Source organism: Macaca nemestrina, chromosome 4 (assembly GCF_043159975.1).
Source record: "Macaca nemestrina isolate mMacNem1 chromosome 4, mMacNem.hap1, whole genome shotgun sequence".
Classification (NCBI taxonomy): Eukaryota; Metazoa; Chordata; class Mammalia; order Primates; family Cercopithecidae; genus Macaca; species Macaca nemestrina.
This window is the reverse complement of record NC_092128.1, coordinates 49513632-49539775: the sequence shown is the minus strand read 5'-3', so window position 1 is coordinate 49539775 and position 26144 is coordinate 49513632. Positions and strand designations below refer to the sequence as shown.

Below are 26144 nucleotides of genomic sequence, written 5' to 3'. Positions count from 1 at the left end.
AGGCTTAAGTATAATTGTATGCCATCTACACTAAATATCACAGACATTTAGTGATGGAAGCCTGTGTTTTAAAAACTCATTTTTCATTTGGCTCTGTTGTAAATACAGAATACTTTACTGGTTGTGGAAACTGAAGAACATATGAAAAAGTTTCACATCTGTTATTAAGCCAGTTACATGTTATCCCTAAATGGCAAACATGGACAATGATGATAGCAGATAAAAAAGAAATAAGAAAGGAAGTAAAAATACTTAGATGAAAGATTGCCCTTTTTGTGTGAACCTGATGACAGACACGGATCGCAGAATTGAGTAAGAAGGATAGTATTTTCAGAATGAGTAGAGGGGACCTTTTCCTAATTACTAATCATAGTGATGTTCGTGACATTTCTAAACCTTAAAGGAGCAGAAATTCTTAATAGACTGAATCACATCTTTCCATAATTATGCAGTCAGAGGGTGCCAAAATAAAGGCCTTCTTTAAAGTTCAGAATGGAGTAAAATTCACTTTCTAAATATTATATATTAATATTTAATATAATATTAGATACTAATATTAGATAACTCTATTTGAATATCAAAATACTGATTTCCAATTCATCAGAATAAAGGCATTTCTTAAACACAATTTACTTGCTAAAATGTGTTTATAGGAGAGAGGTTCATATGCTATTATAAGATACAATTCATCTAAGGCTCATTGCATTGCTAGTAAAGTCAATTACTTTTTTCTTGGTTACACATTATTTGGCAGGAAGTCTATTGTTGCTGAAACATTTAGGTTTTACAAGCAGGCTTATTTTATAGGAAGCAATGGTAGTATTTTTTTTAAAGAGAAGCAATATAATACATTTTAGGGCCTCTGATGGTGAAGATTTATTGTACACAATGGTGCCAAAAACAGATAGCATAGGCTCGCAATATACAAACATGTCCATGGTCATGACACAGTGGTCTAGTATCGACATGCAAAATGTCTCCTAGTTCAGCCCAGAAACTCCAGTGGAGACTGGCAGCTCAGTCTTATAATAATGTATCCAAACATGAGGCAGAGTTCTAAAATATGCATCTACATGTGCAAATAAAACTCTCATATATTTGTTAACATATGAATTTTCCATAGAAATTGCCTAATATATTAAGGTTTAATGTGTAAAGAAAAATTTATTTTCAAAATTATTTTAATTCTCAGACTTTTATTAAACCAACTAGGTTACATGTATAAAATGCTAAATAGCATTTAATAATTATCCTAGTATTGATGTTATCTAAATTAATTCTGATTAGCCTATTGAAACAATGAAACATTAGTTAGTACTTCACCTCTACTGTCCACAATAATTTAGTCAAAGGGCAAAATATGATGTTTCCAGACAGAAATATCAATGCTTGCAGTAAGCATGTATTTGAGAATAATAAAGAGTAATTTTAAGTATTTTTGTAAGTAATTTGCTTGTCTTATTGTAGAGTAAAACAACTTTAGTCGTAGTCTGACATGTCATAACACAGAAGACTGTTTCTTATTGCCTTTGTTTAGAAAAATGAATGTAATTGTATGTGATTTGAATAAAGTTTTTAGCTTAGAAAAGTATGACAATTGCATTCCACTATATTAAAATGTTATAAGAGCATGAAAACATTAAGTTATGCATTTGAGCATAACTGATATTATAAAATTACTTGTCATACTAATGATCCAATTAATCAAAGAAAATGTGAAAATATGGAAGGATGATTACCTCATGAGTCTTTAACAAATATACTCAGTAGTGTAGGATCCTTTGAAAACAGGAATATGTGATTCAGAATACCTTACTTTATTTGGTGTGATTGGGGTATGCTACTTTTATATATAGGATACATAGTTAGACTGAAAAACAATGAAGGTCAGGTGATGTAATAGGTTTTATGATTTTCAAAGATGAAAAACAAATGCTAATATGATTTACCTTAAAGATGTTATTTTTTAATATCTAGTTTTCTTCTCCAATGTGCTGATATTTAGTCTTTTGTTAAATATCTACACAGACACACATACCTATTATGGTTATTCTCATTGGCACTATTTTCCTTATTCCAATAAAGGAGCATAGGTAATTCAGTATCACATTACATCATAGTTGGTTACTCATATGGTTTTACATGCAGGGCACTTGCCTGCCTCACAGCATGTCATGTTTATTTAATTTGATAGGACAAATCTTTTAAATCTTTGTCAGTGTTACACATGGTTGGGAAAGTATTGTATAGCATTATTTCTAGACAAAATATATAAAAGAAAATTATACATTTTGGAAGGATTTTTAAAATGAGGTAATGCCTATAAATTCTTTAGCACTTTATCAGGAATGCAGAAAATGGTTAATAGATTCTAAGTTTAAAAATTTAATATATGAGTCACCAACTATTTTTATATTTCTGTATTAACCAAATTGAAACTGATAGTTTAAAGGAGACTAAGACTTTTAAAAAAGCTTTTAAAGTCAGAGAAAATGTAATAAGAAATATTTGACATAATAAACTGCTGGGAAAAAATTTATGAGAAATTGTAGAAGAAGAGATATTGACAAAATATTTAGAAGCAACTAAGAAAGATTATTAACATAGGGAAAACAATACAAATTGTTCTCTTACGATTATGTGAAAAAAAAACCCCTATAAAATGCTAATAAGGGATCATTCTAAAAGCAAAAAAGACAATAGAAAAGAGGCAAATTATTTGGAATTAAAAATTATTTTAGGGCAAAAGAAGCTTACGAAGGCCTATAAAACAGCCAGAAGAAGGCTTTTGATAATAAAATTGAGTCACAGTGATAGTGAAAAAGTGAATGAGGAATCAGATTTCAAATAGAACCAAATAAACCAAATAGAATATATATATGCACACACACACGGTATACATATGTATATATATGGTAGTAGGAATTTATTATATAGGTTTACTCAGAATGTTTAACATAAGTGAAGAAAGTATGAGTGAATTCAAAGATAGATGTGATTAACTGATCCAGAATGCAGCCCAGTAATTGAACACATAAAAGCATTAAAATTCATGGAAAGAAAAGTTTAAACATAGATGTGATTGGAGATTTAGAAAGACTTTTTTATATATTAAATTTAATATAATTCTGGTTAATGTGCAAATTGGTTACTTGGAGGGAACTTGACATATTATAAAATTTCACATTTGCATCACTGGTTTCCAGCAATCCAACTCCTAGGTATATAACTGTATTAGTCTGTTATCAGATGGCTGATAAAGGTATCCTTGAGACTGGGCAATTTACAAAAGAAAGAGGTTTAATTGGACTTATAGTCCACGTGGCTAGGGAAGCCTCACAATCGTGGCAGAAAGCAAGGAGGAGCAAGTCACATCTTACATGGATGACAGCAGGCAAAGAGAGAGAGTTTGTGCAGGGGAGCTCCTCTTCTTAAAACCATCAGATCTTGAGAGACTTATTCACTATCACAAGAACAGCATGGGAAAGACCTGCCCTCATAATACAATTACCTCCCATTGGGTCCCTCATACAACACGTGGGAATTCAAGATGAGATTTGGATGGGGACACAGCCAAACCATATCATTCTACCCCGGCCCCTCCAACATCTCCTGTCCTCATATTTCAAAACCAATCATGTTTTCCCAACAGTCTCCCAAAGACTTAACTCATTTCAACATTAACTCAAAAGTCCACAGTGCAAAACCTCATCCAAGACAAGGAAATCTCTTCCACCTATGAGCCCATAAAATCAAAAGCAAGTTAGTTACTTCCTAGATACAGTTGGGGTACAGGCTTTGGGTAAATACAGCCAATCCAACTGGGAGATATTGCCCAACATAAAGGGGCTACAGACCTCATGCAAGTCTAAAATCCAGTGGGACAGTTAAATCTTAAAACCCCAAAATAATCTCCTTTGATTCTATGACTCACATCCAGGTCAGGCTCATGCAAGAGGTAGGTTCCCATGGTCGTGGGCAGCTCTGCCCTTGTGGCTTTGCAGGGTACAGCCTCCCTCCCAGCTGCTTTCACAGGCTGGCATAGAGTATCTGCAGCTTTTCCAGGTGCACAGTGCAAGCTGTCAGTGAATCTACCATTCTGGGGTCTGGAGGATTGTGGCCCTCTTCTCACAGCTCCATTAGGCAGTGCCCCAGTAGGGACTCTGCATGGGGCCTCTGATCCCGTATTTTCCTTCCTCACTGCCCTAGCAGAGGTTTTCCATGAAAGCCTCTGCAGCAAACTTCTGCCTGGACATCCAGGAGTTTTCACATATCTTCTGAAATCTAGGTGGAGGTTCCCAAACCCCAGTTCTTGACTTCTGTGCACTCACAGGCTCAACACCACGTGCAAGCTGCCAAGTCTTGGGGCTTGCACCTTCTGAAGCCACGGTCTTAGCTCTACATTGGCCCCTTTCAGCTGTGGCTGGAGCTCATGGGATGCAGGGCACCAAGTCCCTAGCCTGCACACAGCATGAGGACCCCGGGCCTGGCCCAGGAAATCACATTTTTCTCCTAGGCCCTTAGGCCTGTGAGGAGAGGGGCTGCCATAGACATCTCAGACATGCCCTGGAGACATTTTCCACATCATCTTTCGGATTAACATTCGACTCCTCATTACGTACGTAATTTTCTGCAGCCAGCTTGAATTTATCCTCAGAAAATGGGATTTTCTTTTCTATTGCATTGTCAGGCTGCAAATTTTCCAAACTTTTATGTTCTGCTTCCCTTATAAAACGGAATGTCTTTAACAGCACCCAACTCACTTCTTGAATGCTTTACTGCTTAGAAATTTCCTCTGCCAGATATCCTAAATCATCTCTCTCAAGTTCAAAGTTCCAAAAATTTCTAGGGCAGGGCAAAATGCTACCAGTCTCTTTGCTAAAACATAACAAGAGTTACATTTGCTCAAGGTCCGAACAAGTTCCTCATTTCCATCTGAGAGCCCCTCAGCCTGGACCTTATTATCCATATCACTATCAACATTTTGGGCAAAGCCATTCAACAAGTATCTAGGAAGTTCTAAACTTTTCTACATTTTTATGTCTTCTTCTGAGCCCTCCAAACTGTTCCAATCTCTGCCTGTTACCCAGTGCCAAAGTTGCTTCCACATATTTTGGTATTTATTCAGCAATGTCTCACTTTACTGATACCAATTTACTGTATTAATTTATTTTCCCTTTCCTGATAAAGGCATTCCAGAGACTAGACAATTGACAAAAGAAAGAGATTTAATTGGACTTACAGTTCCCCATGGCTGAGAATGCCTTACAATCACGGAGGAAGGCAAGGAGAAGCAAGTCACATCTTACGTGGATGGCAGCAAGCAAAGAGAAAGAGCTTGTGCGGGGTAACTCCTCTGTTTAAAACCATCAGATCTCATGTGACTTATTCACTGTCATGAGAACAGCACAGGAAAGACTTGCCCCTATGATACAATTATCTCCCACAGAGTCCCTCCCATAACATGTGGGAATTTAAGATGAGATTTGGATGGGGACACAGCCAAGTCATATCAGTAACCTAGGGGAAACCTTTCACATATGCTAGAGGACATACAGGAGTATATTCATTGAACAAGCAAGAGAAAAATCAACCCAAACTTTATCACTATTATAAATAATAAATTGTAATATTTAGAAGCAATGGATTATTATATAGCAGTGAAAATAAATGACTACAGCTACATTTGATGCGAAGAATAAATTTCCAAAGGATGTTAGGCAAAAAGCAAAATCTAAGAATATATACACAGTATTAATTCATTTATACAAATTAAGTATAGGCAATATTAAATAGTATATTGTTTAGATATACATAGTTATATAACAAGTCTTTAAGAAAAAAGGAAATTGTTATGAAATTTCAGACAGTAGTTATGTTTGGGAAGAAAGAAGATGTAACGAGATTGCAGAAGGAGGAAAAATACACTGACTTGGGTGTTGATATCTAAGAAAAATTAGAGTTCTATTTCTTAATTCACAGGGCAACAACAGTGTTCACGTTAGCATTTTTATTTAAGAATAACATAGAGTCTTCATATGTGTTTTTTGCATGACATGTTTCACCATTAAAAAGTTTGAAAGTGAAATTATGTGTGCAAACAATGAAACATTTTTGAAAATGGCTTACTTATTTTGTTTGATAATACAAAAGCTATGTAAAATATAGACCCATATTTTAAAATAAAACATGAACTGTGATCATCAAATAAGATATTTGTTATGGACTGAATTGCCTTCCCTTAAAATTCATATGTAAAAGCCTAACCCTTAACGTGACTATGTTCAGAAACAGGGACTTTAATTAAGGTCAACAATGTCAAAATTGTGGGGCACTAATGCAATAGTACTGTTTTCCTTATAAGAAAAGGAAGAAACATCAGAGAGTGTGCTCAATCTCCCCCACACCCGCATAAAGAGAAAAAGTCCATGCGAGGACTCAATGAGAAGGCAATCCAGGAAGAGAAGCCTCGCCAGAAACCAACCCTGATGGCACCTTGATCTAGGACTTCTGATCTCCAGAACTGTAAGAAAATTAATATCTGGTTTTTAAGGCACCAGTCTGTAATATTTTGTTATTTAACCCCTAGGAGACTAATAACAACATTATATATAAAATCTGTTTGAAAAGTGTAACTTGTTTTATAAATGATATTGCCATTATTACTGGAATTGCTAATACTGGAAGTATTATTAATAGCCCTCAATTCACCACCTGATTTCAAGAGCAAAATAAACACATAGTGTGCACTATCTCTGTGCTATTAATGCTGATTAAAATAGCTACACCATCTACAGATCATAAAATTCTGTCCTAATACCTTTAAAATAGAATAAATCTGAGCTAATACATTGAGAAAGAGGAAGAGAAAAACACAGGATATGCTTACTAACTGTGACAAATAAAGCATTATTTAATGACCTTGGTCACTTTTTCTTTATTCTTACTTTCAATTACTTACATGCCTTTAAAGTCTACCCAGTACTACTCATCTCTTGTTTTGCTACCCTAAATCTTTTTTAAAAATAATATTTCCTTATAAATCGCAACTTAGAACAAATTATCCTGTCCTTCAAAAATCTTATTTCAGAATTCCCTCTCTTGACCATAATGATTAACTAAAACTGAACTAGCCTCATAAAGAGCTAGAAAACTGAACAAAATAAATGAAAAATAAACTCTGCCCAGAAATATTCACCCATAAACATAATCAACTATATCAAGGAAGTGTCACTGGAGGGTCCTGGCTCCCAGAGCTCCCAAGATGGTGGTGGGCCACTTCCAAAATGGCAGCGGGCCACTTCCAAGATGGTGGCAAGCCTCATGTTCCCTGACCTGGGGTTCTTGGCCTCACAGATTCCAAGGAATGGAATCTTGGGCCACACGGTGAGTGTTATATAGCTCTATTAGAAGCTGTGGGTCACAGAAGAGTACCGTGGAACCCAGTGACTAGTGTTCTAGTGTTCAGCTTGATTAGGATGAACCCTGGCACTTAGCCATGCAGGAACAATGGCAGGCCTTTAGCCCAATCGGGAGTGGCAATGGGCACCTCCCTGGATCAGGAGCACAGCGGACACCCTGCGGTATCTGGAGAGATGGAAGTCAGCAGCAGGTCTGCGACATGGCAAACAGCAGTGTTGGACGGCAAGAGAAAGCTCAGCTCCAGTGGTAACAAAACACGACCAGAAGAGTGCAGTTGCAAGATTTAATAGAGTGAAACAGAGTGAAAACAGAGCTCCCATATAAGAGGAGGGGACCCAAAGGGGGTTGCCATTGCCCGCTCCAATCCCTGGGTTTATATCCTGATCTTTATCCCTCCACTGTGCTCTCAGGCAATAGATGATTGGCTATTTCTTCACCTCCTGTTTTTGTCTAATTAGCATTTTAGTGAGCTCTCTGATTGGTCGGGTGTGGGCTAAATTGCAAGCCCCAAGTTTAAAAGTGGATGCAGTCACCTTCCCAGCTAGGCTTAGGGATTCTTAGTTGGCCTAGGAAATCCAGCTAGTCCTGTCTCTCAGAAAGTGCAGAAGAAATAATAGAGAAAACATAGTCTTTTCAACAAGTGGTGATGGAATAACTGACATTCACGTCCAAAAATTTGAATCTTAACACAAACCTTACACACTTCACAAAAATTAACTCAAAACAGATCACAGGTCTGAATGTAAAACAGAAAACTATGAAACTTATAGAAGATAACACAGGACAAAGTCTAGATGACCAAGGGTTTAGATACAACCAAAGGCATAATACATGAAAAACAGAATTAATAAGCTGGACTTTACTAAAATTAAACATTTCTGTTCTAATAAAGACAATGTAAAGGGAGTTTCTAAAAAGTCACAAAATAGAATAAAATATTTGTAAGAGTCATGTCAGTAAAGGATTGTTATGCAAAATATACAAAAAGTTGTTAAAACTCAACAATAAGAAAACAAACAACCTGATTTAAAAAATGGCCCAAGGGCTTGAACAGATATCTCATCAAATAAGCATATAAAAAGCTTATGAGAACATGTTCCCCATTATATGTTATCATGGAAATGTAAATTAAAATGACATGAGGTACCACTACTTGCCTATTAGAATGGCCAAAATCCAGAGCACTGACACCATCAAACGCTGGGGAGGATGTGAAACCAACAGAATCTGATGAAAATTTGAAATGGTATAGCCACTTTGAGAGAAGGTTGGCAGTCTCTAGCAAAACTAAACGTATCTTATGATTCAGCAATCATACTTGGTAATTACTCAAAGGAGTTGAAAATACATATCCAGACAAAAAACTACACACAGATGTTTACAGCAACTGTGTTTATAATTGCTAAAATATAGAAGCAAACATGTCCTTAAATAGGGAAATAGATAGATAAACTAGGTAAATCTAAACAATGGAATATGACTCACGCTAAATGGAAATGAACTATCAAGCCATAAAACAATATGCAGGAAACTTAAATGCATATTACTAAGAGAAACAAACCAATGCTATATAGCATATGATTCTAACTATATGACACTCTGGAAAAGGCAAAAAAAAAATGAAGACAATAAAAAGACCAGTGTTTACCAGGGGTTAGAAGGGAGGGAGGGTAAACAGGCAGAGCACAGAGGATTTTTAGGGTAGTGAAACTATTCTGCATGATACTTTAATGGTGGATGCATGCCATGATACATTTTACAAAACCCACAGTACATACAACACCAAGAGTGAGTCACAGACTTTGAACTTGAGGTGATAATGATGTGTTCATTGTAGGTTCCTCAATTGTAGCAAATGGTCCACTGTAGTGGGAGATAATGCAAACAGGGGCAGGGTCGAGGAGAGGCTATGCATGTGGGAGGGCAGGGAGTATATGGAGAATCTCTGTACTCTCTACTGCATTTTTCTGTGAACCTAAAACTGCTCTAGAAAATAAAGTATATATTAAAAAAAAAAAAATAGACAAGAGACAGCACAGGACTTTGAGTCCTGAGAGCAAAAAACAAATAAAGTAAACCCTACAATTGTCCAATTTTTTGATTGAATAATTTTTTCTTTTTCCTTTTTTTTTTTTTTTTTTTTTGAGACTGAGTCTTGTTCTTGTCACCCAAGCTGGAATAGTGGTGCAATCTCAGTTCCCTTCAATCTCCACCTCCTGGGTTCAAGCAATTCTCCTGCCTCAGCCTCTCAAGTAGCTGTGACTACAGGCACCCACCACCATGCCCAGCTGTTTTTTTGTATTTTCAGTAGAGACGGGGTTTCACCATGTTGGCCAGACTGGTCTCGAACTCCTGACTTCAGGTGATTCACCTGCCTCAGCCTCCCAAAGTGCTGAGATTACAGGAGTGAGTCACCGCGCATGGCCTGAATGATTTTTTCAAAGCACAGACAGGATGGGAATTCACACAACCGTGATGGTCTTGCTAAATTGAAGGGATGAAGACTAGAGTTTAGATAAACTCAAGCAGATAGAATATACGGCAAAATATTTGTCAGAAGGTACATTCACAGTGGAAGAATGACTAAATCTGCATAGATATTCCCTTGACTTGTGGCCAATATTTGGAAATGTACATATGAAGGCTAGACTCTGTGCTCAGAAAAAGAAACTATCAAGAAAACAATTACCAAGAATCTCTAGCAACATTTCCTAGAGCTTCCAAAGTATTGAAAAATGTTAGAGACCTGACAAAACAGATTGGAGAAACCTTGTTAAATACCTGGGACATTGAGTAGAGAGTCCAAAAATTCCTTTCTTCTAAGAAGAGAACTAATCTCCCTTAGGGGAAAGCTATTTTAGAGTTGTCCCATTAGTGCAAATACGCATGCACACACACACACACACACACACCAGACACTCACACACACATCATCATCATCATCATCATCATCATCATCATCATCATCGCTCTAATACAAAAGTAAATTAATACTTGCCAGGAAAACCAACATTCCACATCCTTTAAAAGAAGATAATGAAATCAAAACATTAAATATTGCAGTATAAACAATGTCCAGCAACCAATATCACATGCAAGTGCTATGAACTGAAAGTCTATGTGCCCTCCCCCACTTTATATGTTGAAACCCTAATCCTCAATGGGATGATATTAGTAGGTAGAGCCTTTGCAAGGTAATTGAATCATAAAGGTGGAGCTCTCATGATGAGATTAGTGCCTTTCTAAGAAGAGACATAAGAGAGCTTGTCTTTTCTCTGTCTCTCTGTATGTGTGTGTATGTGGCATGCATGTCTTTTTCTCACTATGGACATGTGATGAAACAGCAAGAAAGTGCCCACATGAGAAAACCAGAAAGAAAGGCCACAGGAGAACATGACCATGCTGACACCCTGATGTACTTTCCAGCCTCCAGAACTGTGAGAAATAAATGTTTAAGCCATCTAGTCTATGGTGTTTTGTTTTAACAGCCCGAACTGACTAAAACAGAAGTGCAAGAAAGCAGAAATCTTGATCTAAAATTAGAAGGAAAAAGACAAATAGAAAAAAAGAAAAGAAAGAGACACTCATAGCTAACTACCATGAACATATTTAAGATATTAAAGAAAAACATTAGCATAATGAATGGAAATGTGGGAACTATAAAATATTAGAATTTCAACAACTGAAAAAATACATATCTGAGAAGAAAAACTTATTGGACAGGTCTGGAAACAGATAGGAAACTAACAGAACAAAAGATCAGTGAGCTTAATGCCAGAAAAATAGAAACTACCCAAACTGAAACAAAAAGATGTTTTTAACCCTAAAAACAATAAGCAGAGCTTTAATGTTCTTTATAATTATATCAAATAGTCCAATATACATGTGACTTCACCTACCTAAAAGAATGAGAATAAAAAATTATTTGAAGAAATAATGACCAAAAACTTTCCAAATATGATGAAAACTCTGAACTCAGAAATCCATGAAGATCAGTGTACCCTAAACAAGTAAAAAACATGCATACCACTAAGGCACACCATAATCAAAGTCCTGAAAGTCAATGATGAATGCATCATTATCTATTTATGCCCTTAGCCCATTTTCTGATGGGATTGTTTTTTTTCTTGATAATTTGTTTGAGTTCCTTGCCGATCCTTGATTTTAGTCCTTTATCAAATGTATAGATTGTGAAGATTTTCTCCCACTCTGTGGGCTGTTTACTGACTGTTCCTTTTGCTGTGCAGAAGCTCTTTAATTTAAAAGTCACACCTATTTATCTTTGTTTCTGTTGTATTTGCTTTTGGGTTTTCGGTCATTAAGTCTTTGCCTAAGCAATGTCTAGAAGGGTTTTCCTGTTGTTGTCTTCTAGAATTTTTATAGTTTTAGGTCTAGGTCTTAGATTTTAAGTCTTTGATCCATCTTGAGTTGATTTTTGTACAAAGTGAGAGATGAGGATACAGTTTCATTCTCCTACATGTGGGTTGCCAATTATCCCAGCACCATTTGTTGAATAGGGTGTCCTTTCCCCACTTTATGTTTTTGTTTGCTTTGTCAAAGATCAGTTGGCTGTAAATGGATATAGTGAAAAGGGAACACTTCCACACTGCTGGTGGGAATTTAAACTAGTACAACAACTATGGAAAACAGCTTGGAGATTCCTTAAAGAGCCAAAAATAGAACTACCTTTCGATCCAGCAATCTCACTACTGGGTATCTACCCAGAGGAAAAGAAGTCATTATACAAAAAAGATACTTGCACACACATGTTTATGGAAGCATAATTTACAGTTGCAAAAATATGGAACCAAATGCCCATCAATCGAGTGGATAAAGAAATTGTAGTATATATGGCATTCGCAGCAACTTGGATGGAACTAGCGCTACTATTCTAAGTGAAGTAACTCAGGAATAGAAAACTAAACATTATATTTTATCACCCATAAGTGGAAACTAAGCTAAGAAAATGCAAAGGCATTAAGAATGCCACTCTATGGACTTTGGAGACTCATGGGAAAGGGTGGGAGGGAGGTACGGGATAAATTAGGTTCAGTGTATGCTGTTCAGGTGATGAGTGTGAGAAAATATCACAAATCACCACTAAAAATGTACTCATGCAACCAACTGCCACCTGTTCCCCCAGAACCCATGGAAATAAAAAAAAATTAAAAATAGCCATAAAAAGACATATAACATATAGAATAGAGGAACAAAGAAAAGAACACCATAGGTTTTTCGTCATAAGCGATGTAAACAAGATGATGAAATGACATGATAAAGTGCTAAATAGAAAAGAAATCTATCAACCTAGAATTCCATATCTATTATATATAACCTTGAAAAGTGAAGGCAAAATAATGATACTTACCAACAAACAAAAGATGTAAAAATGTATTGCTGGCAGTAATGCACTACCTGAAATGTTACAGGAAACTCTACAGCCTGAGGTAAATAACTCTGGAAAGAATATCAAAGGAATACAAGGAAATAAAGAATACCAAAAATGTGAGTAAATATAAATTTTATTTTTACAATTTTAATTGTTAGTATATAATTGGTCACTTAAAACAAATAGAGTATTAGTGTATTCTGAAGTTTATGAAACACATAGAACTTAAACACCTGACAAAAATATCTACCCTGATCAATTAAAAAAAGAGATAACTGAATATAGCATCTAAAATAAAAGAGGAGACATAACAAATAGTAGGGAAATTAAAAGGAAAGTAATAGAATATTACAAACAAGTTTATGACAATAGAATCTATCTAGATAAAAGAGAAAAAAATCTTCAAAGACACACATTACCTACTGAAACAAGAAAAAAAAAGTCTTAGTCTTACAATTCTCTATCCATAAAATGAATTAATATTTAAGAAGCACCAGGTTTCACTAGTTAATTACATCAATTTTTTATAATGAATATTGATCTTATACAAACAATTTTAGAAAGAGGAAGGAATGAAGTCTAATTTTATGAGGCCTGCATTACCCTGATATGAAAACCAGAAGAAAAGGCATTACAATAAATCTACCAATAATATACCTCATAAGTATAGCCCCAACATCCTGAACTAAACATTAGAAAAGTTAATCTTGGACCCTATAAAAAGATTCATGATCAAATGAATTTTATAACAGGAATTCATGGTTGATTTAACATCTGAAACACAGCCGCATGTTGAGCTAGAAATGTTGAGTGATTAACCATGTTAAGTGATTAACCATGATCACAGATTCAAGGAAAAATATCGTATAATCATCTCAATAGGTAGAGCAATAACACTTGTAATAATTCACCTCTCATTGATGACCAGAAAAAGAAAAAACAAACCTCTTAGTAAAATACTAAGAGAAGGAAATTTATTCATATTGATAAGATTATTTATGAAAATCCTCAAAAGAATGCTTTTCACCTAAGATTGAGAACAAGACACAGATTTCTGCTTACACAGATTTGACTCAAAATTGTGTTGAATGTCCTAGTTAGTTCAGTAAGGTAAAATAAATAAATACATATTTCAAAGAAAGAAATAAAACTGCCACTATTGGTAGGTACTATGACTGTTGTATTAGTCTGTTCTCATGCTGCTAATAAAGACATATCCAAGACTGGGTAATTTATAAAGGAAAAGAGATTTAATGGACTCACAGTTCCACATGGCTGGGGAGGCCTCACAATCATGGTGGAAGGTGGAGGAGGAGCAAAGTCATGTCTTACATGGTGGCAGGCAAGAGAGCTTGATTAGGAGAACTCCCCTTTATAAAACCATCAGATCTTGTGAGACTTATTCACTATCATGAGAATAGCATGGGAAAGACCTGCCCCCATGATTATTCAATTACCTCTCACTGGGTCCCTCCCATGACATGTGGGAATTGTGGGAGCTACAAGTCAAGATGATATTTGGGTGGGGACACAGCCAAACTATATTAACTGTATATATTATTCTTGTACAGAAATAATATATATAACAGAGATTTTTATATATACACAGATATATGTAGTCATATATGTACTATATAGACTTTATATATGTATACTATACATAGATATTTATGTATATCTATGTATATTTATGTATATCATAGATTATGTATAGTATAGATAAATAAATATATATCTGTATATATAATAGATATAGTATAAACAAAGTAATATTTTATATATATATATGTACAAAATACTCAAGAACCCACAGAAAAGCTGCTAGGCAATATGTGAATTTAGCAGTAACAGTATCTAGGTAAATATAAAACATTAATTATTTCTACAACTTGAAATAAATACTTAGAAAATCGATTTGTAAAATGCCATTTATAAATAGCATCAAAAAACATGAAATATCCAGGGACAAACTTAACAAAATATGTTGAAGATATACAGTTAAATTTGCCATGTATTGTGGAAGACATTTAAAAGGAAGTATTGGGTTGGTGCAAAAGTAATTGCAGTTTTGCCATTGAAAGTAATTGCAAAGATGGCAATTACTTTTGTACCAAACTATACATAAATGGAGAGAAAGACCATGTTAATGAATTTAAAAACTCAATAATGTTAGGCTGGCAAATCTCCCAAATTACTCTATAGAGTCAACACCATCTTAATCAAAGGCCCAGCAGAATTTTTGTTTTTAGAAACTGATGTACTGATTCTAAAATAGGTAGGATTTTAAAGGACATAGAATAGCTTATAGAATCTTAAAAAATAGAACAAGCTCAAAGACTAAAAATACCTTACCTCAAGAGTTCTTGTCAAGCTTGATTAATAGTATAGTATTGAAGTTAGATATATAATTAGAATATCCAGCTTTATATCTAGATGTGTGTGTGTATATATATATATGACTATTCTGATGAAGCAGAATAGAACATATGAAAATAGTTCTATATATCAATAGGGAAAGTTTAGTCTTTCTAGAAATGGTGCTGGAAGAAATGTATTTTTTGTAAAAGTAAAGGCATCTTACCCATACCTTACAACATTCTCAAAAATTATTCACGAAAACTTTATAATTAAGTCACAGAATTAGGATAAGAATTTTAGGAATAAAATTAACATTAAATTAAAACATAAAACAATAACATTATCAGGAGAAAATTATTATAAAGCAATAATTTCTCAACCAGGATACAAAGTCACTAAGTATAGAAGAATATAATAATAAACTGGAGTATGCCAAAATTAAAAATAGCTGCTTTTATAAAGATAATACAAGAAAATCATACAGCATAATGCTAAGTAGGATAAAATATTAACAATATGTGTAAGTTACAAAGAATTTCTGTAGAAAATATATAAAGAACTTTACTACTCAATAATAAAACAATACAATAAAAACTACACAAAATATTTGAACAAACACTTCACAATGGATGATATACAAATGACCTGTAAACACAGAAAAAGATGCTTGACATCATTATGAGTCATTAGAAAAATATAAATTAATTTAGGACAACACAAAGGGGAAAATGTGTAATTTGCAATTTCATGATTTCATAAATAGGAGCTTTTCTATAGAAGTCTATCCATTCTGGTGGAACAGGTCAGGACTTACTAAATGTACCTAAGGAGGTATCTCAAGCTAATATGAGAAGTGAAGGCAGAAATTGCATAACTGGCAACCAGCAAAAACTAATTCTGTCTGCATTATTAACTATAGTTATTCTGTACATGAGATCCCCAGAACTTTTTCATCTTATAGCTGAAGTTTATACCCTTTGATCAATGCCTGCCCATTTCATCTATTCCTCAGCCTCATTGATGGATAGATAAATAGATAGATAGATATAGATAAATAGACAGATAGTGATAGATAGATAGATAGAATCCCAAGTATATCTACTAGTCTTACTTTATCAACATGTTTAAATTTAAAGGCTAACTTCTTCAGCTACTGTATTCTCTGCAAGTATAGAATTTCTTTCATCAAAGTTAACCATTCACAATGACATTTTTATAATATAGGTTACCATGTATTCCACTTTTGCTAATGAAGTATCTGGTTAACTAACCAAAACATATTAATAAACATGGTCAAAAATATGGAAAACCCTTTAATTAAACCCAGATCTTAAAGAATGAAAGCAAATTGTAAATATAATGATGGGGGTGATTTGAGATTTACAGAATACTTTGAACACTTGGAAGACTGGCACCTTACCTTACATCCATATCAATGTTTATCATTACGGGCATTGGAAATGATATATATTTCCTATTGAAATATATTTCCTATTGAAATATTTCCTATTCCTAGGGCATAGCTAGGCAAGTACAAAATTCATATAGTAAGTAATCAAGAGGGCAGAATGGAACTCTCCGGCTCAAGCCAAAGCATATATTCACAGGCAGAAATTCTTCTTCCCCCGGGGAGGGGAGCCTCAGCTCTGCTCTTAAGGACTCTGAGCTAATTAAATCAGGCCCATGGAGAAAGGCTAGGTTAATCTTTCTTACTTAAAGTCAACTGATTATGAACTGTATTCAAATCTATAAAATGCCTTCTCAGTAGGTAAATAATAAGTGAGGCTGGAGCCTAACCAACTTGATCCACAAAATTTACATTCACATCCTACCCCTTTTCACTTTAGCACCCATGCAAAAATCTTCTTAATCCACGTTAATCTCTAAATAAAGATAATAACAGTGTCATAATTCTGCCTAATATAGTATGAATATCTTGCGTGCAACTAAAAACATGAGGCAATGATGCAAAGACCTTGAGTAATGTCCACTATTCTCTGATGATATTCAGTAATTCAAATGCTGTAATATAAAGTTAGCTATCATTTGTATCTTTTATGACAAAGGAATAAGAGAGGATAGAAAACAAAAATATTTAGCTTATATATGCAAACATATTAGGATTCTTCAGCGAAACAGAACCAATGGGATAAGGAGAGAAAGAGAGAGAGAAAGAAAGAGAGAGAGAGAGAGAGAGAGAGAGAGAGAACTTAAATAATTGGTTCATGTGATTGCAGAGCCTGGTAAGTCCAAAATCTGATGGGGTAGGCTGGAAGCCTGAAGACCCAGGGAAGAGTTGCAGTTCAAATCCAAAGGCACTCTACTGATAGAATTCCTTTTAGCTCTTGGGGTGGTTATACTTTGGTGTATTAAGGCTTTCAACTAATTGAATTAACCCCACTCACATTATGGAGAGTAAACTGTTTTGCTCAAAGTTCACCAACTTAAATGTTAAGCTCATCTAAAAAAAATTGTCACAGAAATATTCAATATAATGTCTAACTAAATAGGTGAGCATTGTGACCCAGTCAAATTTACATATAAAATTAACCATCAGACATACTATTACAGTCCTCATTTTTGCAACTGACCACATAATCATAGCTGGTATTTAGAACTTCTTCTACTACCCATTCAATATCCTCTTTGCTCTCAGAAATCAATATACTTAGTTGTTGTTATTTGCCTGACAGGGTGGCTCAAACTTCATTCCTGAAGGGTCTGAACCGTTAGAAGTTTTGTCTGAATTGGGTTTTTGTAGTTTTCCATTGATTTAATCACAGAATATGATAATCTTAAGAGATGCCTTACGGAATATCCAGACACACTGTTTCTCACTTCCATTCTATGGCAGTAACCCAATTTCCTCTTGGTATTCAGCACCAATCCACATAGCCAATTTAGTAATCCCCTTCTTTGCTTATTGTTTCAGAGGAATGAAACCCAAAGTTACTGGATGGCAGTCTAAGCTTTCAGTTCAATGGCCATTGTTGTTTCTCCAAAATTTTTAAACCATCAGATGTTAAGGTGATGAAACAGAAAGTATCAATTTTGCTAACAGATCACTAGGGGTAAAAGTTTGTGGAGTCACTCTCATTTCCACCCCTTGATTCCTGGACCATAATCCTGGCTACAAGAAAAAAAGCACTATTATATTGGATGCTGATTTAGATTATATAGAGTATCTTGGAGGATATTTTTCCAGCCTCACTAAGCATTGTTCCTTAGATGGTGTTTTAAATGTCTTCAAAGGCCATTCCACTGTTTTGCCAAACCAACTGCTTCTGGATGATAAAGAACATAGTAAGACTAGTAATTTTATAAACATGGTCCCATTGCTACATTTTACTTGCTGTTAAGTGAGTTTCTTGATCAGAAGCAATTAATACTGTGTTGAATACCATAAAGGCAGATAAGGGATTTTGTAAACTCGTGGCTAGTTTTGGCAGGAACATCTTGTAAATGAAAATAAAGATCCATATTCAGACTAAGTGTCTTTTCCAGTAAAGACAAAGTGCTGCGCCTGTCATGATAAAAGTGATCCAATGTAATCAACCTGTCTTTTGGCTCCACGGAATGGTTCCATATCAAGGACTCAGTATTGTTCTCTACCTCTGGCAGATTGGACAGTAAACAGTAGCTGTGGCCAGGTTGACAATGGGAGTGGAAGTTCAATTCCTTAACCCAGCACAACCTCCATCCCTACTGCCATGGTCACTTTCTTTATTAACCTGTTGGACAATGGCAGGAGGGGCTGGGGAAAGAGGTTGACTAGTACGAGCAGAAAAGATTATCTTATCCACTTGTTTAATTAAATCTGCTCTTCTGAGATCACCCTTTTATGAGAATTCGCACAGGACAAAATAATTTTCATTATTCGTCCATTCAGGGAAGTCTATAAACATACTTTTTCCCACACTATCTTGCAACCAGTTTTTCAATTGTGCTCCTTCCAAATCCCTGACCACCTAGTCAAATAATTGATCAGAGCTTGGGAGTTAATATAGACTCTTACTTCTGACTGTTTTTTGCTTCCTAGGAAAATAAACAGTCCAGAATACTGCTTGAAGTTCTACCCCCTGGGAAGATTCTCCTTTATCACTGTTTTTCAGGAATGTTATAGACAGGGCCTTTACTGCTACAGCTGTCCATTTTTATGTGGTACCTGCACATCAAGCAGAACCAATAATAAATCAGGCCTCAGTTTTCCCTTCCTAGTCAACTGGTCACAGGAAATTATTTACGTGGGCATAGGAGTGAGCTTAGAGATAAAAGGTAGTGTAACAGGCGTAGAGGTCATAGGTATTTGGACCATTTTCTCATACAATTCCTTTATGCTATCAGGATCTGCTCAGACCTGATTGTATATACCACTTTCATTTCATACTAGAGTTCTGCTGTGCACACCCAACATTATGGTTTACTGGGTCAGTTTGTATTAGATCATGATAGGCAGCTCAGGTCATATGGTAACTTGGCAGCCTAGAGTTAAATGTTCAGTCTCTACTAAGTCCTATTAGCAAGCCAAAGAGGCGTTTCTCAAGAAAGCTGTTATCCACAGAGGATAGCAAAGTTTTGTTCGAAAATCATTAGGAACTGCCCTAGGATTCACCGATAGGGAACTGTCAAAGACTCCAAAGAACATCTCTATCTGCATATGACACTGCAAGATGTTTGTTGGATTATATGGACCAAGTGTCAGGGTAGCTTTCCCAGAAGTCCAGACATTTTGCAGAGCCTTCTTTTGTTCTGGGCCCTACTTAAAACTCAAATAAGGAATATGTTGCTGACAAAAAAAAAAAAAAAATCCAAAAAGGCCAACTAGGTGTTGTGCTCTTTTTCGGTTGTAGAAGAGGCCAAATGTGACAACTATCCATAAGTGTACAAGGAACATCTCAACATGTTTCACACCTCCGGACCCCTAAAAATATGTCTATAATACTTGCTATTTCTTGCTTACCAGTTCTAACCAGAATAATGTTATCAATGTAATGCATTGATAATATTATTCCTTTTTTGCCTATTGTTTCAGAGGCGTGAAACTCAAAGTTACTGGATGGCAGTCTACACTTTGTTTTGTAATGTTTTGTGGAAGGCAGAAGTGATTGTGTCCCTATGGACTACATTATGACATAGGGTTGGAGAATTTATATTACTGGCATTAAGAGCTCAAAACAAACTGATTTCTGGCGGTCTTTCATAACAAGGATAAAGGAAAAGCATTTGCCTGAACAATAACTGCATATCAGGGACCAGAGAATGCCTTAATTTGCTCAAACAATGAAAGCATGTCTGGAACAACAGCTGCAACTGGAGTCACCACTTGATTAAGTTAATCTATTGTCATTCTCCAAGACTTATCTCTTTTTTGCACAAGCCAGATAGATTAGTTGAATGCGGATGTGGTGGGAATCACAACCCCTACATTTTTCAAGTTCCTTGATAGTGGCATTAATCTCTGAAATCTCTTTAGAAATGTAGCATTGCTTTTTCTTTACTATTTTTGTACATAAAGGTAGTTTGATTGTATTCCATGTGGCCACTACCACCATGATAGCTTTCATTCCACAGGTCAGGGAACGAATGTGGATATTCTGCCATTTGCTAAGTACAACTGTAACAATGATGCAATCTAAAATGGGGAAATAACCAAAAATATGTTCAGGAACCCACTGCATCTATGGTGAGACAGGTGCTGTAAAACTGTTTTGATCACCGGACCTTCATAAGCCTCTAAGGTCTACCACTCTAACTGTTTGACCACAATAACGTTTTGGATCTCTAGAAATTAGTATCAGTTCAGAGTCAGTGTCAGTAATCTAGGAAAAGTATGATTATTTCTTTTTTCCCAATACACTGTCATCTTGGTAAATGGTCATGTGTCCCTTAAAGGAAGGTTTGAAGAAAGAATACCAGAGTAGATTGTTTACAACTTCATGGGATCCTCTCTCAAGGGGATATAGCCTCTCCTTTATTCAAGGAGTTTTGTGTCTCTGCAAATTTCCTCAAGTCTAGAAATTTATTGAGTGGTCCTGACTCCTGTTTTTATCATACAAATTAGTCCTCTGTTCACTTGACCTAGAACTATCCCCTTTACACAGAACTAGTGGACTACCTATCTATTTCATTTGTAGGAACACCATGATTAACCACCCAATACCACAGGTCTCTGCAAATCAGATTAAGGATTACTGCTGTGACTTCACTGTCCATTATGACATCCATGCCCACTTTGACTTTGAAGATCTTTTCTACTTGGTCTTGCCTCCGTAGGATACCATTATGCCATTGTATTTAGAGATTCTAGTTTGGCAATAAGCATTCCCACTGCAATTTCTGACCTACAGACACAAGTGATCACAGATAACTTAAAGATGCTTAGTTGCCCTCAAAAATTCATTTCTCACAGTCGTGGGAAAAATTCTGGGCCTTCCCAGAGTGAATGAGTGGGTCTTCCATAATAAATCCACTCAACATTTATTTTATTTTATTTTATTTTATTTTATTTTATTTTATTTTATTTTTTTTTTTTTTGAGACGGAGTCTCGCTGTGTCGCCCAGGCTGGAGTGCAGTGGCCAGATCTCAGCTCATTGCAAGCTCCGCCTCCCGGGTTTTTACGCCATTCTCCTGCCTCAGCCTCCCGAGTAGCTGGGACTACAGGCGCCCGCCACCTCGCCTGGCTAGTTTTTTTTGTATTTTTTAGTAGAGACGGGGTTTCACCGTGTTAGCCAGGATGGTCTCGAACTCCTGACCTCGTGATCCGCCCGTCTCGGCCTCCCAAAGTGCTGGGATTACAGGCTTGAGCCACCGCGCCCGGCCCACTCAACATTTAAATCTCCTTAAGCTTTTGTATTCCTTTCTCTATATTATACCAAATCAGTTCTGGCATTTCAATCTCATTTGGTGTAAATCACCTTTGGATTCATGTTTCAGCCAACCAACTAAACGGTCAGGGTTCTTTCTAGCTCCTTGAAATAAAACTTGAGGGTTGGGCACGGTGGCTCATGCCTGTAATTTCAGCACTTTGGGAGGCTGAGGCAGGCAGATTGTTTGAGGTCAGAAGTTCAAGAGCAGTTTGGCCACCATAGTGAAACCTTGTCTCTACCAAAAATAAAAAATTATCCCTGTGTGGTAGTGTGTGCCTGTAATCCCAGCTACTTGGGATGCTGAGGCAGGAGAATTGCTTGAACCCCGAAGGTAGAGGTTGCAGTGAGCTGAGATGGCGTCATTGCACTCCACTCTGCCTGGGTAACACAGCAAGACTCTGTCTTAAACAGAAAAAAAAAAAAGAAAAAAGAAAAAGAAAGAAAGAAAGAAAGAAAAAACGAAAACTTGAATGCAAAATCTTTACTTTGTGTACCTATATCAATAAATTCAACCTGATCCACCTTTGTTTATTTTCCATCATGTGTATAGTACATCTCCTCTTGAATCTCATTTTGTACCTTATCCTCTAGGACCTGCTGGGACTTCTACTCATAGGTCTGGAGGTGAAAAACAGCAGGCGTAAATGCCTAAGAAGAATCAGCAATGCTTTGCAAAGCAACTGCCACAGGAGTTGGTTCTTCAGGCAACGCAGAGGTAACCTCCTCAGGCAGGAATGAAAAGGCTCATTCGATTGGCAAGAAGATTTAGCGAAACTTACAGGTTTGATGTCCCCCATCAGGATCTTCCCATATTTCCCCATTCCAACTTTCAGGATTCTATTTCTTCCTAATAAATGCCCTCACTTTAATGGAAGGAACTCTCTAAAGTTGGTAATTAAATTTGCTTTTTAATTCAGCGACAAGCAGGATAAGGCTCTGGGTTTAACTTTCAGAATCTCAGCCCTGCAGCAACAGAAGTTAAGAGTTTCTTGCAGATCAAGCATAGAAAGCTTCAAGGTCATATATAAGGAGTTTCTGTTGCAAATTTGAAGCTCTTATTTGACTCTTTTCCCCACATTCTCTAGGGCAGTTAGGAGCAACCAGCCAATCCCATTATACTTCTTAGTTTAATTTGAATATATTGAGATACCAAATACAGGGTCACCTAGAACCCTACCTTTAATAAGCATCTGATTAGGAGTGTCCAATTGCAATATTTTGCATATTGCTACTATCATACCATGCCACAGACTACTAATGCCTTCTTCATCAATGAAAATTGAGTCGTCAGTGTCTTCAGATGGAATCAAATTAGAGAACCAATACCAGAAAATACATAACCAATTCAGAAAACTCATCCTAAGATTCTGTCTCTCTTGAACCTCTTTAGGTACCACCATTTGCATCTGCCAAAGAGATACAAACAGAGAAGTGAAACCAGAAGTAGATAGGTATTAAGAGATTTATTGTAAGGATGCAATTATGGGAGGCTGCCAAGGCAAACCTGAAATCTGAACACGATCAAGAAATGTAGGTTGCAACCCTTGGGCAGAAGCTAAAGCTTCTATTCATAGAGGGAATTTCTTCTTCCTGTAGGGAACCTTGCCTCTCTAATTTTAAGTTTTTTTTTATCTGACTGGAAGAGGCCCACACAGATTTCTTAGAATAATCTCCCTTAATTAAAGTCAACTGGTTATGCATTTCAATTTATACTTATAAAAGCAAAGGACCCAAATCTAGCTTAAGTTAACACCGTGAAAGAGAGGGACACCATTTTTGAGTTGTTGGATTAAGGCATCTATTTCCTATAGGCCAGAGTATACCCTGAAAAATACAGATGAGGGGCAATGAAAGTTTAAAGGCCTATCTCCCCAAGCTGATAAGTTGAGGTGTCCCAATTACACCAAACACAGAAAACCAGAGCTTGAGATGTTATGAATTCGTTGCAGCCAACTAATTGAGATATCTTTTACACTAGAGAACAATTAACATAATATCCAGCAGGCAAATTCTGAGACAATTACAAAATCACCCTACAAAAATTTGTCATATACAGAGGGACAATGCTGCAGTCATGAAAGTGACTGTGCTGCTCTAACATTCTCAATGATATTTCCAATTGCTACAGTGAGAGGGGATGTTGTATCCATATAGGGTGAAATCCTAAAATCTAACATTTTGTATAGTAGAATAGACTGGGCTTTAAAGCATTTGATAATAACAAGAAAAACAAGAAAAACATGAAATCTGCTGGTGTTTCACCTAGGGGCAAGAGTCCATATGGCAGACAATAGGGGCAGTTTTAACAAAAAATTAACTTGTTTCTTCTTGCACCTAACAAGTCTAGATCAGTCAATAAACAAGCTAAGTTAAATTCCTAGCTTCAACCTAGCATGGTCTCATGAAGAGAATTCTCTTTCCATAAATGGTAGGTTCTAAAAAGTAACATGGATAGCAAATATAAAATTAAATTTAAAGGTTAAATTTGAGATTGATAAAAATTAAAAAGGAGGATAGAGTACATATTCACATAGAAAAATTAACTCCACGTACTGAAAACATAAAACTGTTTACAGATAATAAACATGAAAATTAAAAGCTTAAGGATGCTATTTTAATCAGTAAATATATAGATGGGTAATTAACAATTCTATTTTGCCAAAAAGTTTTCAAGGTCAGATGCAATTTTATTAGAGTTGGAAAATAAGTAAAAAGCAATGTATGATGGATATCTTTAGTTTATTTCTACCCTCACAAGTACCTAACAATTCTGATAGTATGATATTTACCCATAAATATATGTATGCATGTATAATTTCTTCTTAACGCTGCTTCTCATGCCATGAGACTAGAGAATCCTATTGTTGGTAAACTCTTCAACTTCTTTGCATGTCCATCACATTTTTACATTTTGCTGTAGTCTTGCTAACTACGGTAGTGTGGTGTAAAGCAAGAAAATATTTTATTTTATTTTATTTTATTTTTTTTTTTTTTTGAGACGGAGTCTCGCTCTGTCACCCAGGCTGGAGTGCAGTGGCCGGATCTCAGCTCACTGCAAGCTCCGCCTCCCGGGTTTACGCCATTCTCCTGCCTCAGCCTCCCGAGTAGCTGGGACTACAGGCGCCCGCCACCTCGCCCGGCTAAGTTTGTTGTATTTTTAGTAGAGACGGGGTTTCACTGTGTTAGCCAGGATGGTCTCGATCTCCTGACCTCGTGATCCGCCCGTCTCGGCCTCCCAAAGTGCTGGGATTACAGGCTTGAGCCACCGCGCCCGGCCAAATATTTTCTTCTTGTCAATTATGCAGTAATCACATTAAAGGGAAGATATCACCCACCAGCCATTTTTGTTGATATTTGTTAATGAGGTAATAGGCACTAAGGGGTCAGAGATATCTTTGCAAGCTCTCCTTAAAACCATTGAACCGGATGCCAAAGACCAGCGTTCTAATTATTTCCCAGTTGTAACTTCTCTGGTTAGATAGTTGTTTCTGCCAGCATAATTGCCTCAAGCTTTGACTACTGCAGAAAGTTTACCTGCTCTCTGGCAAATAAACCTCAGATAGCAATATTTGAACTCCCAAGCAAAGAGAAGTGTATTTCTCAAGTTGTACAAAATGGATTTTTCTTTTCAACAAGTGATAAACATATGAATCAGATGCACTTTCTAAATGTCATCAAGCTTTTCTAAAGACGCAAGTATGAAAAAAGGGCAGGAGAAGATAAAAAGCAATACAATTTTATAGATAATTTGATAAAGATTCCTACTTGGGAAGAATCTTGAAAAATAATGATTTACCTGGATGTTTTAGTCATAAAAAAGAAAAATCCTATTTACAACATACATGATACATGCAAGATCTCTGAAGATGTTATTTGTATAGAGCATATTTTAGCTTTAGATAAAACCATATAAACGAGGCTCAGTGACTCACAGCTGTAATCCCAGCTCTTTGGGAGGCTGAGGAGGGAGGATCTCCTGAGGCCAGGAATTTGAGATCAGCCTGGGCAACACAGCAAGACCCTGTCTCTACAAAATTATTTTTTGGAACTTAGTGAGGCATGATGCCACACACCTTTCGTCCTAGCTGATTAGGAGGCTGAGGTGAAA

At 36.1% G+C, this 26144-nt stretch overlaps 1 long non-coding RNA gene across 4 annotated transcripts in view; it reads left to right on the top strand.

Moving 5' to 3' along the window:
• Positions 1-7481: 7481 nt before the first annotated feature.
• The window catches only part of LOC105475286 (uncharacterized), a 54512-nt gene continuing 35849 nt past the window's right edge, over positions 7482-26144 (top strand). For 2 of the 4 annotated variants that reach the window (XR_011621642.1, XR_011621644.1), the window contains exons 1-3: positions 7482-7668; positions 12852-12927; positions 22628-22751. This is a non-coding gene — a long non-coding RNA (uncharacterized lncRNA). Of the gene's footprint in view, positions 7669-12851; positions 12928-22627; positions 22818-26144 lie in introns of all 4 variants that reach the window. The other 2 variants (XR_011621643.1, XR_983249.3) reach the window with 2 other exon arrangements.